We start from the raw sequence: 14,648 nt of genomic DNA, 5'->3' as shown, positions 1-14,648 counted from the left end.
TTAACTTCCAATAAAACCTAATCTATGAATTTTTTGACACAATGTAGGATTGGGGAGTTGTAAATAAGGTAACAGTAAGAATTGAGCTATATTTTGACCTTTATGAAGTCTCTTTAAAACCCATTTTTATTTACTCTAAATGTGTTATTGCAAATCTCTAGCAAGGGCCTTGGTGGAAGTATGTCTGGACCCAACACACAACTTCCTACCCCAGATAGTTCTGTCAAGGTAAGCTGAACTGACTCGAAGGGAAGCTGCCTAGCATCTGAAAGCAGGGTAAAAATTCTAAATAAGGCTATGCCCTCATAAAAGGGGGGAAGCAGAAAAGCACATCCAACAATCTTCAAATTCTGACACATTATCTCTTTGTGTCTTATCCAACAAGGCTAAAGCAGAAGCATTCAATATAGACCACAGTAAATCAGTGGAAGAGGGGGGCCCCACAGGGAGAGTGGGCTGAAATAGTTCCCTGGGGCAGGAACAGGGGGGCGGGTACCTGGAAATCTTATGGATGGTTTATGATTGTTAGGGATGGTTTTAAGAAGCTGAACCTTAAAGGTCAGGCCATTGTCATAGTTATCTTGATACAATCTTAGGCCCCAGGCAAGAGGACGAGAACTTTCCTAAGCCTCTAAGTTCCTCTCCTTAGCAGTAAATTTTAGGATCAGTGGATTACACCATCCCTTAGTGGGCTGTAAGGGCCAGGCTGCAGGCCAATGTGTTGAGGAAATTACTGTCGCATCTGCCCCGGTATCCAGGAGCCCTTAAAACTGTTTGCCCTCTAGAAACAAAGTCAGCATGGGCCATGAATCAGTTATTTTCTGTGCCCAGTAGACTTCTGAGGATCCTGGGGAGGATGGTCCTCACTCTTCTTTCATATAAGGGAAATGGCCAAATAGTGGGAGTGGTAGCGCTTGGGCTATGCGCTCTCCAGCCCTAAGGGTAAGTGGTCCCTGTGTGGCAGTGACTAAGATTTTTATCTCCTCATGGTAGTCGGTGTCAACCACTGTAGGAGTCACCATTAGGCCTTGTAAAATCTGGACACTCGGCCGATGATGAGAAAAAAACGTCTTTTGGGGAGGGGACCCAAATTCACCTGTGTTAACTGCTGTTAATTGAGGCATATAATAATCAGGGGTGCCCCAGGCGGCATCTGCATCCAACGTGAGGGCACATATGTCTACTTCTAACTTGGGCCAATGGGGCTCGACTCCAATCTTGGAGCTGGAGTTAGAGCAGCCCAATGGCCAGGTTAATAGACTTAGAAACTTGTTGAGAAAACACATCTACCACATTACAAAGCTTGATCATACCATTTATATCTAAACTCTTGGTTTTCCCTCTCAGGGCAGCCCTACATGCTGAACTGGCGTTTTCAAGAGCAAGTTGTCAGACTAACAGACCCTCACTTTCCTCAGGTCCCAAAATTCTCTCAGCTGCTTCCTGCAATCTGGCAACGAACTGCGCATAGGTCTCTTGGGGCCCATGTATAATCTTGGTTAGGGGTGTAGTTAGCGCCCCTTCAGCAGGGACAGCACACCAAGCTCCCAGGGCTGCCTGTGCCTTCTGGGCGAGGATACCAGGNGAGAGCCCTAATTGTTTTATGTCTGCAGCGAAATTGCCTTTACCACAGATTTTATNAGCAGTCCAGGAGGCTGTCTTACTAGTAGGATTCTTTCTATTATTTGCAGCCAAATTTTCTCTGTCCACAAACTCTGACTTTCAAGTTAAATATTGGCCTCTAGTGAGGACAGACTGAACAACTTTATTCCATTCATTGGGTATCTTCTCCTGCTAAACCTTCTAATAGAGATACTGTGTGCTGGCGGCTTAGTTTTGCTTTTGCGAGACGGCGATCAGGAGTTTTTTAAAAAAATCTTCAGTAAGGGCTAGGAGGCAAACACTTTTTCTGCCCTCTTCTGCCTGTTTAAGGAGATCTCTGATGATTCCCCAATTGCTAAAAAGGACTCAGGGACATCTTCTCCTTGTTTTATCAAAGCATTAATATCTTTGCCTACTTTATTCTAAGTTAAAGGGTGTATTTCACAACCATTCAATACCAGCCATGGACATCTCTCATCCACAAAACAAAAATATTTTATTAAATCCTTTTTTTTTTAACTCTTATCCCTCTCTCCTAAAGAGACCCTTTATCTCTTGACTAAAAACTGCCTCTTTGGACAGAACCTTCCCCATGGTTAATGGGACAACAACTGAATGCCTAGGCTTACCCTCTCGAAGTCTGTCCTCGACAGTCGAGCAAAGTGGCGGGGAACTGTCTCACTGTCTGCGCGGTACCTCTTTAATCTGTTGTCCGGAGGGTAGTCGTACCTCATACCCCACGTTTGGCGCCACTTGACCCATCCAGCCGGTCCAGATATTCGAGGGTCTCAAAGGGACCTTCTCCTAAGAACCAAATGGCGGGAAAAGAGAGACGAGGGCCTTGTGCGAATAACGACAAGGAAATGTTCTGAGTTGCATCAAGGCCCCAATGTATTAGCCAGGCCCAAGGTTTAAATGCACAAGCAAAAGGGGAAGTACAGATACTTATCAGTGGGAGGGGTGGGGCAATAGAATTGCACATTCTTTAGACAGTTACATGGGGAAGCAGGAACTTGGTGGTATCAGGGTGTGGTCAGGACATCTGCGATGACTTAGGGCTGGAACATTCTGTGGTTGTTCTCAGAATCGGTGTGTTGGTGGCCCGCTTTTGACCCCCTTTTCTTCTCAGGGGGGAGAGGCCCGATTCAGAGATCAGGACAATTGTGTTGTCTTAATGGCTCCCAACAGTCTAGCCCTGTGATCTTGCCTTTTGCTCTGACAGCCAACTGCTCTGCTTCAAAACCACACATCAATCAAGGTAGGCAAAACAGAACCCCTCAGAAGGCTTTCATGTATTCATTCCAACAACTTTTTATTGAGAAACTACTGTGTATCAAACTTGACTCTAGACAGGGCAATAAAAAAAAGAAAGAAGAGAGAGAGAGAGAGAGCAAACAGATAAACACAAGTGCCTTCCTCCCTCGTGAGGGTTAAACTCTACATGTGTGGTCCATTGTGCAGTCCACACTGTTCGAAGTCTCCTGTGTCCTAGTAGCTGCTGAACCTTTTCTTTGCCAGGATGTGAAACACCACTTCTTTCTTCATCCCTCCTCCTCATAGCCTGGTGTCTGTTGCAGGCTTTCTTATGGGGATTAAAGTTCTCAGAGGGAGGTCACAGCCTAGTGAAGTGTAAATAACATTTAGCAGTAATAGATTCTTCCCTGTAGCTTAAGCCAGGTCTACCCACAGGTTCTTAGTCCCAATAACAGTGCCAGGTCTGAGTTTCAACTTGTGTACTGGGCCTTAAATCCAATCAGAAAGTTATTGGCTATTACCAAGCCATTCATATTGTTACTCCTATAAACTAGTGCCTTCTCTATCCTCATCAGAGATGCCTTTTCATTGCAGTTAATGACAAATTCTACAGAAACACAACTGGACAAGGTGCAGAAAATAAGAGATCGAAGAGCGCTTAGCCCCAAATGGGATCTCTCTCTTGTGACAGGGCAAGACAGTGCAGAGGCTCCATCTGGTGATCTTACGGAGGCCATTTGGCTTTAATTAAAATTCAGTCTCCTTAATGGAGAATCATGTGTAAAATTACCCAACTCTATTCTAGGAACTTAAGGTCAAGATGCCCCAACTACCTCATCTTAACTTCTTTTAAACTGGAACAAAACAACAACAACAATAAGAAAAACCTTACCACCACCTACCACTACCACACCCAGCTGTAATAGGTCAAGATACCAGGATGCAATCTTCTTATTTATTTATCTATCTATTTGCCTTTAAAAGCTCCTTATTCTGAACACTCCCCGTGCTACATACACTTAGATCCTAAATACCAGCATGTAGTCTCAGCCAGCCGGAATAAGGACATTCAGTTGTCTGGGGGCTCCCTGTACCAATATTATACTGTCTTCTCCCAGGGCTCAGGGATCACTGTGGAAAAGGATCAAAAGAGTTGTAAGAGTCAGAGAAGGTGGATGACCACAGCCGTTTTTAAAGGCACAACAGGCCACTTGAAGTTACAGTCCCAGCTAAGAAGGTATTGACTGTTGATTGCTGTGGAGAGGAGTTAGGGGAAGAAGGGATGAATATGGTTGAAATACACTATTCGAATTCTCAAAACACTAATAAAAAGTGAGACAACGTAACTGTAAGACCCACGGATAACCTGTAAGCCCATCCTACCCAAGGAGCAGGGAACTTCCTGGAATGCTGGGAGTTGTAGTTCTTGGAAAATAACAAAGCCACATGGTAAAATACAGTAGCCATATGGATTTATCCTTAGGTAACCCCTACAGCACTTGTCTAGGCACCACTCAGCTGGGGATTCCAGGGAGTGATCCTGACCAAAGTCCATCCTGGTCAGTATTTAATTAAAGCCTGCTTTGAATTTGGCTCCAGATTGTAGAACTGGTTTTTCTCTTGTGAATCTCAGGATTAACAGTATCAACTTAAAGTAGAATTTATATTCAGCATATCTGATCAGAGGGTACCACCCTTGGCACTGGTGGACAGTTTCTGCTCTCCCTTGACTGCTTGCCGTCTTCCCTAAAAGCTTCCTCTTTATCTCTCTATCTCTGACTCTGTCTCTCTCCATCCCCCCCCTTCCTCTCCCCCACACCTCCATCTCTCCCATTCCCACCCCACCCCCACCCTTCTCCTCCTACCAGCCTTGACCTTCAATTTCCTTTTATTTTCTCACGTAAAATAGCTCACCACAGCTAGCCCTGGATGAGGTGGATGGAAAGAGGGAGGCTTCACCTTTCCCACCCAAGAAGTCTGCCAAGACACATTTCAGATCAAAGAGTCATCTGGCCTGTGTGAGTCCTACCATTCTGCTCCAGCTTAACAGCAGCTGCAGCCCATCCCAGACCCGGCAGGGTGGGGTTTTTTCCTCCCTGAATCCCAGCAGCATTGGTGGAAACAATATGTAGAATGAATTTTTAAAGGTCATTAACAGTTCTGAGTAAGTGCCATCCCAGCAGACTCAGCACCAAGCGAGTAGAAAGCAAACAGCCTCTTCTAAAACAGGAAAATGCAGTCACTCTCAGAAGGACGACAAAAGCAGCTCTCAAGTGTCAAGAAAAGGATGATGAAACTAAGGCATTGACTATGATCTGGGGTTTTATTAAATGCTTAAGGGTAAAAGTAGGTTGGGCTGGGGAGAAATAAAAGCACTTCATGCAAGCATAGAGATGTGACTTCAAATCCCTGCAGTTCACATAAGAATCAAATGTGGCTGTGAATGCCTGACCCCAGTCAGATCCCTAGGACTGAACAGCCAGTGTAGTTAAAAGAGTGGGCTTCTGGGTCACTGAAAGATCCTGTCTCAAGGTACTAAGGGGAAAGCCACAGAAGGAGACTGACTTACATACATGCACCACACACACACACACACACACACACTCACATTAGCTTATTTTTAATATGTTTTTTAGCTCAATGGTCAGACACTCCTAAGCATTGTGTGGCTAATGTGCCTTTACCTTCACTCCCAGCTCAACATTTCTAATTCTGCCCTCAACTTAATTATGTTTCTAATCTCCTGCCTGCTACCCCAAGTCAAGTCAGGGGAAATGGCCAATGACCACTCTGCCTGAAATCTCACATGGCTGATGACTATTCCTCTCTCTGAAGCATGACAAACTCTTTTCCTCCTCCTGCATCTCTTAGCCTGCCTGCAGGAAAATGAACTCCTGCCTCTTCCTACCAGTCATTAGCCACTAGCATCTTTATTGATCAATCAAGAACCAGTTGGGTGACAGGACCTTTGGCATTTATTCCTGATCAAAGCATCAGAACTACCCCCTACAGGAATGAAATTGATTATTGTTAAATATATGGATATATTAATAAGTGTGACAAACCATTAAATCTTATTGGAACAATTTGAATGTAAAAAGTGTTTTTGAATCTTATCACTCAAAAAGGTTAATTTTATTTCCTTAGAAATAGATATTTATATCTACATTGAATTCCTATTCACAAAGTGGCAAAAACTTAATCTTAACGGCTTTGATGTCCCATTTCCCCAGAGCTGTCTTTAAGTCTTGGGGGTGTAGAAATTGGGAAGGCATCCAGATACAAGTACATTTAAACCCTGGAATACCAATTTATCCACAGTGGCATCCAGGAGTCATCCTGTTTCCTTCTTGCCTTCCTGATCATTTCACCAAGCACTGATACGTAATGGGAACCCACAAATAAAATACAACCAGTATGACATTCTAATCAACTGTTAGAATAGTGAAATGTTGTGTTAGCAATACAGTCCATTGGTAAAGGTACTCATTGAGCAAGCCTGGTGAGCTGATTCAGTCCCCAGAACCTGTGTAAAGGTCAAAGAAGAGAACCACCTCCACAAAGATTTCCTCTGACCTACACACATGCGTGTGTGTGTGCGCGCACATACACACACACACACACACACACACACACAAATAGATAAATAAGGGTTTTAATACAGAAATATTTATTCTACAGAAGTTGATAGATTCTGTCCCAAACACTATTGTATCTACTAGACTTCTCCACCTCAGCTTTCTGCCTGTGATCCTCCCAAAACTTCCCCACAAACTGGCAACTAGAGTTCGTAGAACCTGGTCAGTGACAGAGCCAACGTATTAAATTGTCAGGGGGCTGTGTGATACCAACTGTTGTACAGTACTCAATACTCATTCCCTGCAAACATCAGTAAAATCATCCACTGGGCTAGGGATATAACTCATGGGTAAAGAATGCGCCTAGAAATGCGCCCTGAGTTCAATTGCCCAGCACCACAAAAGAATCAAGTTGGCTAGGAAAGGCTGAGTTAAGGGTTTCCTGTAGCCTAGGGCGCTACTGTAGTAGTGAAACAATAATCTCAGAGCAGTAGGCAAAGTGAGGATATTTATAGGGCTTCGCTTTGGGATAGAAGGTAAAGCTTCCAATTAGAGGGTAGTTTGGTTAATATTAGATAAATATTGTAACATAATAATTAAGAATTGGTGTACTTGATAAAGAACTTTAAGACAAGGGTATTAAAGTCTTAGAGATGCAAACTAAATTCAGGAACATATCAAAAAATCATCACTGTGATCAAGTTAGCTTGATCAGTAAATGTTATAAATTATATACATAAGAATAAATGAATTATTCTTAATATAAATGTTAACAATGAATTAAACTGGTGACTGCAAATATATGCTTTATGTTATTCCCCAGTAGTTACACAGGCAAACCAATAGTTAATTAAAACTACACCTCAATAGTTGAGCAGTTAAATTATCTTTTTATGCTAATCTGGTTACCTCCCAGACCCACCCCATTATACTTGCATATTATTATTCTTCTGGCTCTGGGCTTCAGGTGTGTTTCCATGGTCTCTCTCCAGACCCCTTCCTCATACCTCCAAATCCAAGAATATATGGTAAGAACTGTTTACACAAACCTAAGACAGGTGATTTTTGGTATAAGCATTACAATGCCCTGTCCCATTCAAACGAGATATGAGGGCAGAGAAATCAGCATTTGAATAACACAAGGGTAAACTTTACACAGTGTATAAAAAAACTATGCCTACATATGAGCTCAAGAACAGAAATTATATGGTCATATCAACAGATGTACAAAATGAGGGCAGATTTGGTAAAATTCAACTCCCTTCATGTTAAAAGTTCTGGAGTAACTCAGAATAAAAGAAATATATCTTCACTTCATTTTTTAAAAAGTCTGTTATTACAAACTTACAGCCAGCATTACAATAAATGAAAGGAAACACAAGCATTTCTGTTAGATTCAGAGACTAGACAATGTTTCTACTTTCTCCACTCTCATTTAATATAGAGCTGGAAGTTTTAACTAGAGCAGCAAGACAGGAGAAATAAATAAAAAGGATCTAATTAGGAAAGGAGAAGTCAGAGTATCTCTAATTTTAAGTGATACAATTCCACCTAAGAAACCCTAAAGCATCCACTGGAAAACTTTAGGACTGATAAACATTTCAGCAAAGCAGCAGGATACAAAGTCAACATCCAAAAACCAGTAGATTGTCTATTTACCAAAAGCAAACATACTGAGGAAGAAATAATGCAAACAACTCCATTCAGAATAGTCTCAAGAAGTAATAAAATACCTTTAAGTAAAACCTGACCAATACCTCTATAAAAATACCAAAAGAAAGAAACCGAATAGACACTTGAAAATGGGAAACTTGCCCATGATCATGAGTTAGAAGAATCAGTATTGTAAAGGTAGTGATTTTACCAAAAACTACCTACAGATTCATGCAATTCTAATAAAGTTTCAGTGACATCCTTCACAGAAATAGAAGAAACAGCCAGGTCGTGGCACACACCTTTAATCCCAGCACTCAGGAGGCAAAAGCAGCAGGATCTCTGAGCTCAAGGCCACCCTGGTCTACAGAGTGAGTGCCAGGACAGCCATGACTACAGTGCAAAATTCTGTCTCAAAACAAACAGACAGACAAAAATAATAATGAAAAAAAATTTAAAGATCTTAAACTTCATATTAAAGCAAAACCAAACCAAACCAAGCCAAAACCCTGATAGCTTTAACAATCCTGAGCAAAAACAAATGCGACTGCAGAGGAATTACCAGACTTCAAGTTATACTAAGGAGATAGAATAATAAAGATGGCCTAGTATCAACACACAGACACACAGACCAATAGAACAGAATAGAAGACTCAGATTCAAATCCAGGAAAATACAACTGCCTGACATTTGACCAAGATTCCAAAAGCATACATTGGAGAAATGACAGCATCCTCAACAAACAGTGCTGAGCAGGTGGAATATCTTCATGTAGAAGATTGAAATGAGATGCACCTTAGACATAAGTCAACTCCAAATGGATCAAAGGCCTCACCGTAAGATCTAAACTGAAGAAGTAGAGTTAAAAATAGGGATATTCTTAAAGGCATAAGCATAGACTAGAACTGCTCTCAACCTTGGTCAGACAGGCAGCAGTCAATGTTACAGGCTCAGAATTGGTCAAATTGCCAAGAAAAGTGACTGTTGAGTGTTCAACCTTAATGGAGCATTTAGGTTAACCTCAGGTATGGTTCTTTGGGAACTGTCTGCCTTCGTTTTTCAAGCAGGGTCTATCACTGAGCTGGGGCTCACCCATTAGGCTAAAATAGATAGGTAAGCAGTGAGCCTCAGAGATTCATCCCTGGCCCAGGGCTACAAGCATGTACCACCACACCAAGCAACAGCTGAACCAGCTAAACCAACATAGTGATCTGCTACCCTCAGACAAGACCAGCAGGTTTGGTCACCGAGTCAAGAGACCATAATAAACAATTGCTATTTGATAAAGCTCAAGGAAGTGAATTAAGCATTAAGGACCTGTCTAGATCTCTCACATAAAAAAAAATAATAAAAACAAAAAATAAGTACTCTTACGATGAGGAGGCAATCCAGGGCCAGTTGATGCTTAGGATAATAGGAGAGTAGTTTGTCTTCCCATTACTTTGTTAGATCACATGGTGACGGACCACTCCAGAAAAATTAGAAACACGTTACATGTGGTAGGAATAAAGCCCAGGAATCTTCTAATTACTTCTTACTACTAGTTTCGGGAAGTTTTAAACCAGTTTATACTCTGTCAAAAACAAGACACAAATCACCTTTGAACAACTCAGGCCCTACCTCAAAGCAAAACTACACCTTTTGTTTGGAAACCATGTGCCTTTCTCACATGAAGCAATAAATGGATAGGGTGTGTGCCTTCTAGAATTCACCTTTAGAAAATGAAAAGGGACAGTCATCTATGCACTTCATGAGAACAGAGCCACAAGTCCTGGCTGATACTCATGAGCTGCAAGAGAGAGTCTCGATAAAGCCCTAGAGCCTAACCAGTGAGGGGTGTTATTGATTTTTCTCAGAAGGCAAATAAGAATTGACTATTTTGAATCTAAATGGGATGCTAACAAAAGAAGCACACAGATCTATAATTATAAAATAATATACATACTGTCATTTATCTTCAGATTATGTAGCAATCAATAAGTAATAAAATCTCAGTGGTACCAAAGATGAAATTGAGTTTGAATTTGCTACCAGTGGCCATAAATACAACTCTATTGCCTGCCCCATGCTAGAAAGAATAAACAAACTCTAATGAATAGGGTCAACTAATGGGAGGTGGTTATTAAAGTAATATTGCTGCCTGCACTGTAGATCAACTTACTGGGTCAATCTAACATCTCCAAGAAGGAAGAGTTGTAGCTAAAGAGTAACAAATAAAGGGCTATACAATGAGGAAAATTCAATATTATATTAATACTTTGAAAGAAGCTCAGAACAAGCCACAATATTGTGTCGTAGCTCACTTCTATCAGATGCCTAAGGGGAGAAGCCACAAAATGCTTAGCTCATTCCTGCTTTTGAAACCTGATCTGCCTGAATGGAAGCTTGAGAACTTTAGATGCCTTGCTCTGGGATACATTTTGTTCATGTGATGTGATGCTGGATTGGTTATTAATGTCTGAGTAGAACTCTAATAATGAGCCAGTACTGTTTGACTTTTGTTTTTCACGTTATACACCCTATATCAGGATATCAGGATCTCAGTATAAATGATAAGGCGAGGGGAGATACTATAAGACCAATATTGATGGTCAAGTTATTGAGAAATTTAGCTCAAATTCTCCAGTGCCTTCTCTATACTGGCTGCCCCATATAAAAAGAATGGATGGTCTGTTGTATAATAGAGAGTGTCACTGACCTTTATCTCCGGTTCCCAAAAGGTAATCAATCTAAATCTTAGAATTCCCTGAGTAAATGGGAATGTTTTATTGTTTGCAATTATTGATGAGCCTCTTAAATCACACTTGAGTTTATGGGAAGACCTGAGGTGACTCAGGATGAGAGCCAATCACTCACCAGAAAGATTAACCAGGTGTTTAATAATTAGAAATTTGACCTGGCTTGATCCCTCTCATGTGGGTGAGTGGAGACTAAATTCAGTCCCATGGTCAATGAAAGAACCCTAGTAACAAGCTTTAGACATGAGAACTCTGAGACACATCCTATCCAGAGCTAGGTGGCTGCTGGGAGGGTGACACTATCAATGTCACATGAAAGCTTTGTGTTTTGGGACCTCCCTAGCCTCAACTCATTTGGCTGTTCCTGGTTTGAGTCCTTCACAATAAAAGTGTAATTGTGAGTATAATATTGTTCTTAATTCTAAAGGGCATGAGCCACGCTTTAAAAAATTATCAAACATGAGGAGGTTGTGTCAACCCTTTGAATTTGTGCCCAGTTGGTCAGAAACATGTGACCTGGAAACATCATGGGCAGCTGGTGTCTAAAGCAGGGCAGTGTTGACAATTGCCCCTTTAACATGTGGCACCCGATGCCAAGTGAGTCACAATTTAATTGTATTGTAGCATAACAATTAGCATTAAATTATAGTTTAAACAAGAACAGCTATTTTATTTATGGCCCTGGGATGCTGAAGAAATGTATAGAGAGCTCTGACTCTTGACAATTTTCAACTAAAAAGATAGGGCTTTTTACTTTTAATGGCACAAAATACAATGCGTCTTTATTAAGTTCCCCAACTTTTAAAACATTTTTTATCTTTTACTTTTTTATTGGGTATTTTCTTTATTTGCATTTCAAATGTTTTGCCCTTTCCAGGTGACCCCTTCAGAAACCCCCTATTCCATTCTTTCTCCCCCTGCCTCTATGAGGGTGCTCACCCACCCATCCACCCACTCCCTTCTTCCCGACCTGGCATTCCCCTACACTGACACACCCAAGGGGCCTTTCGTCCCACTGATGTTCAACAAGGTCATCCTCTATCACATAAGTAGCTGGAGCCAAGGGTCGCTCCATGTGTACTCTTCAGCTGGTGGTCTATTCCCCGGGAGCTCCAGGAGGTCTGGCTGGTTGACACTGCCAAACTTTTTATTATTAAAGTATCCTTTAGCTTCTGACTTTAGAGATGGTTGTATGAGTTTATCTGGATTGCAGATGGGTCAATTTTAACTATCACGACTTCAATCCTAATAGCACTGCCTGTCAGTATAACTTATGTGTTGACACGACTGGAACTATTCAATTTGGGCTTGAATTGGACTGAAAGATACCTGCAAGTCAATGTTGGAATTATTTATGATTCATTACTAGTAAAGGGTGCCCTATATATTTCAAGAAAGAGAAAAATACGCACTTTGGTAATTTTCTTTGCATAACAAATCCTCTTGGGGGTGCAATATGGCAGTAGCATAAACAAACATATTTGTGTGTTTCCACAAGATCCGAACCTATTGAATAATGACAAGTTCAGAGAGGTCAACAGCTGCAATGGCATCAGTTTGTCATATAGTTCCACCTACCTTGGTAATCTGGCCAGGGCAAATGCAAGTTCTCTTATTCAAACCTCAGTTACTAATATGAACTCTCATATCACATGTCACACAGAAAATACATCTATCTATCTATCTATCTATCTATCTATCTATCTATCTATCTATACGTAGATATTTTGGCTTGCAAAATAAGTACAATTTAATGAGATTGCAGTGGAATTCAAAAGACTACAAAGGTGTTGAGGAGGTCTGTATGGACCAGATAAGGAACCAGAACTGGGCCAGGGAGCGGTGGCAGCTGAGCTGCTGGCGTGAGGGTTTGAGTTCCAAGCTGTAGAGTTCATATGTGATGTGCAAGATCAGACAGGAGTCAGGAAGCAGGAAACAGCAGGTTCAGGTCCTGGTCCGGATTGGCAAACAGAAGATGGCCAGGCAGGCCACATAAAGAGTAGAGAACCAGACTGAGCAGAAGCTTCAGGGAGAGTCCTCTCCTGTGGAGGTTTGAATGAAACTGACCCCACCCATATACTCATAGAGTCTGATAATTGGTCATCAGGGAATGGCACTATTTAGAGAGGGATTAGGAAGGTGGCCTTACGGTTAGAGGAAATGTGTCGTTGGGGATGGGCTTTGAGGTTTCAAAAAGCCCAAACCAACCCCATTGTTTCTTTTCTTCCTACTGCCTATGGATTTGATTGTAGAACTCTCACCCACTTCTCCAATACCATGCCTGCCTGAATGCTGCCAAGCTCCCCACCATGATGACAATGGACTGAACCTCTGAAACTGTAAATAAGCATCAGTTAAATGCTTTTCTTTCTAAGAGTTGATATGGTCGTGCATTTCTTCACAGCAACAGAGCACTGACTAAGACACCTCTATTTAACAGTCCTTGAGACACACACTAATAAACTTATAGGGTGGCTCCTTCTCTATTTCCAATAATAATCCATTTATCAGTCTGCTTTGGATGGGTTGTGTTCTAGTTAGTTTTTATTTTATATCTTTTTATTTGATGCAAAGTGGAGCCTCCTGGCAAGAGACAACTTCAGTTAAAGAAATGCCTCCATCCGATTAGATTGCTCCATTACCAAGTCTGTGAGGAACTGTCTTGATTGATAATTGATGTGGGTGGGCCCAACCCACTGTAGGTGGCACCATCCCTTGGCAAGTGCCTTGGACTGTATAAGAAAGATAGCCGAGAGGCTGGAGAGATGGTCCAGTGGTTAAGAGCACTGGCTGCTCCTCCAGAGGTCCTGAGTTCAATTCCAAGCAACCACATGGTGGCTCACAACCGTCTGCAATGGGATCTGATGCCCTCCTCTGGCCTGCAGGTATATATGCAGATAGAACACTCATACACATAAAATATATAAATAAATCTAACAAAAAGACTAAATGGAAAGAAAGGTAGCATAGAGGAAGATAGAGTAAAACAGCAAGCAGCATTCATCTGTGGTTTCTACTTCCTATCCTGACTTCTCTCAGTGATGACTAATCCAGATAAACTCATTCCTTCTGATGTTGCTTTTGGTCAGACTGTTTTTCACAACAGAAAAGCAAACTGAAACCAGTGATGCCTGACAGATGCTGCAGTCTCTGGATCCACTTGGGGGCTGCCATTACCCTTCCCCCTCAAAGGGAGTCAAAAATTGCCTATAAAAGGCAGACTTTTATAGAATACAGAGTAACTTAGAGTAGGCCATAGTCTGATCTCAATAATCCTTGTGGTTAATTTAGTGTATAGAGTGTCCCAAAGGAGAAAGGATATTCTTGATGAAAGATCCAACAGTAACAGGTAAGGATGGCGTCAGAGTCAGCATTTATTGCTGTGAAGAGACACCATGATCCAAGCAACTCTTAACAAAGGAAGCACTTAGTTGTAGACTAGCTTATAGTTTCAGCAGTCAGTCCATTATCATCATGTCAGGAAACTTGGTGCAGGAAGGGTGCTGAGAGTGTTCTACATCCTGATCTATGGGCAGAGACAAAGAAACTAGGCCTGGCAGGGGCTTTCTAAACCCCCAAACCCACCGACAGTAACACCCTTCCTCCAGTAGGACTTTCCTCCTAATCCTTCTAATTCTTTCAAACAGTACCACTCTCTGATGTTAAGCATTCATTATGGAACTTTGGGGGCTATTCCTAAGGACTCTTTGAGAATTTCTACAGAAGCCCACCCACCTGAAGCTTGTTGGCTTTGGAACAGTGGTAATGTAGATGGCTGAGTACCAGTCATAACTGATAATGTGATGCTGAGGTTTAGAAAACA

Source organism: Mus caroli, chromosome 14 (assembly GCF_900094665.2).
Source record: "Mus caroli chromosome 14, CAROLI_EIJ_v1.1, whole genome shotgun sequence".
NCBI lineage: Eukaryota > Metazoa > Chordata > Mammalia > Rodentia > Muridae > Mus > Mus caroli.
The sequence above is the reverse complement of the archived record's forward strand: the minus strand, read 5'-3'. Positions refer to the sequence as shown.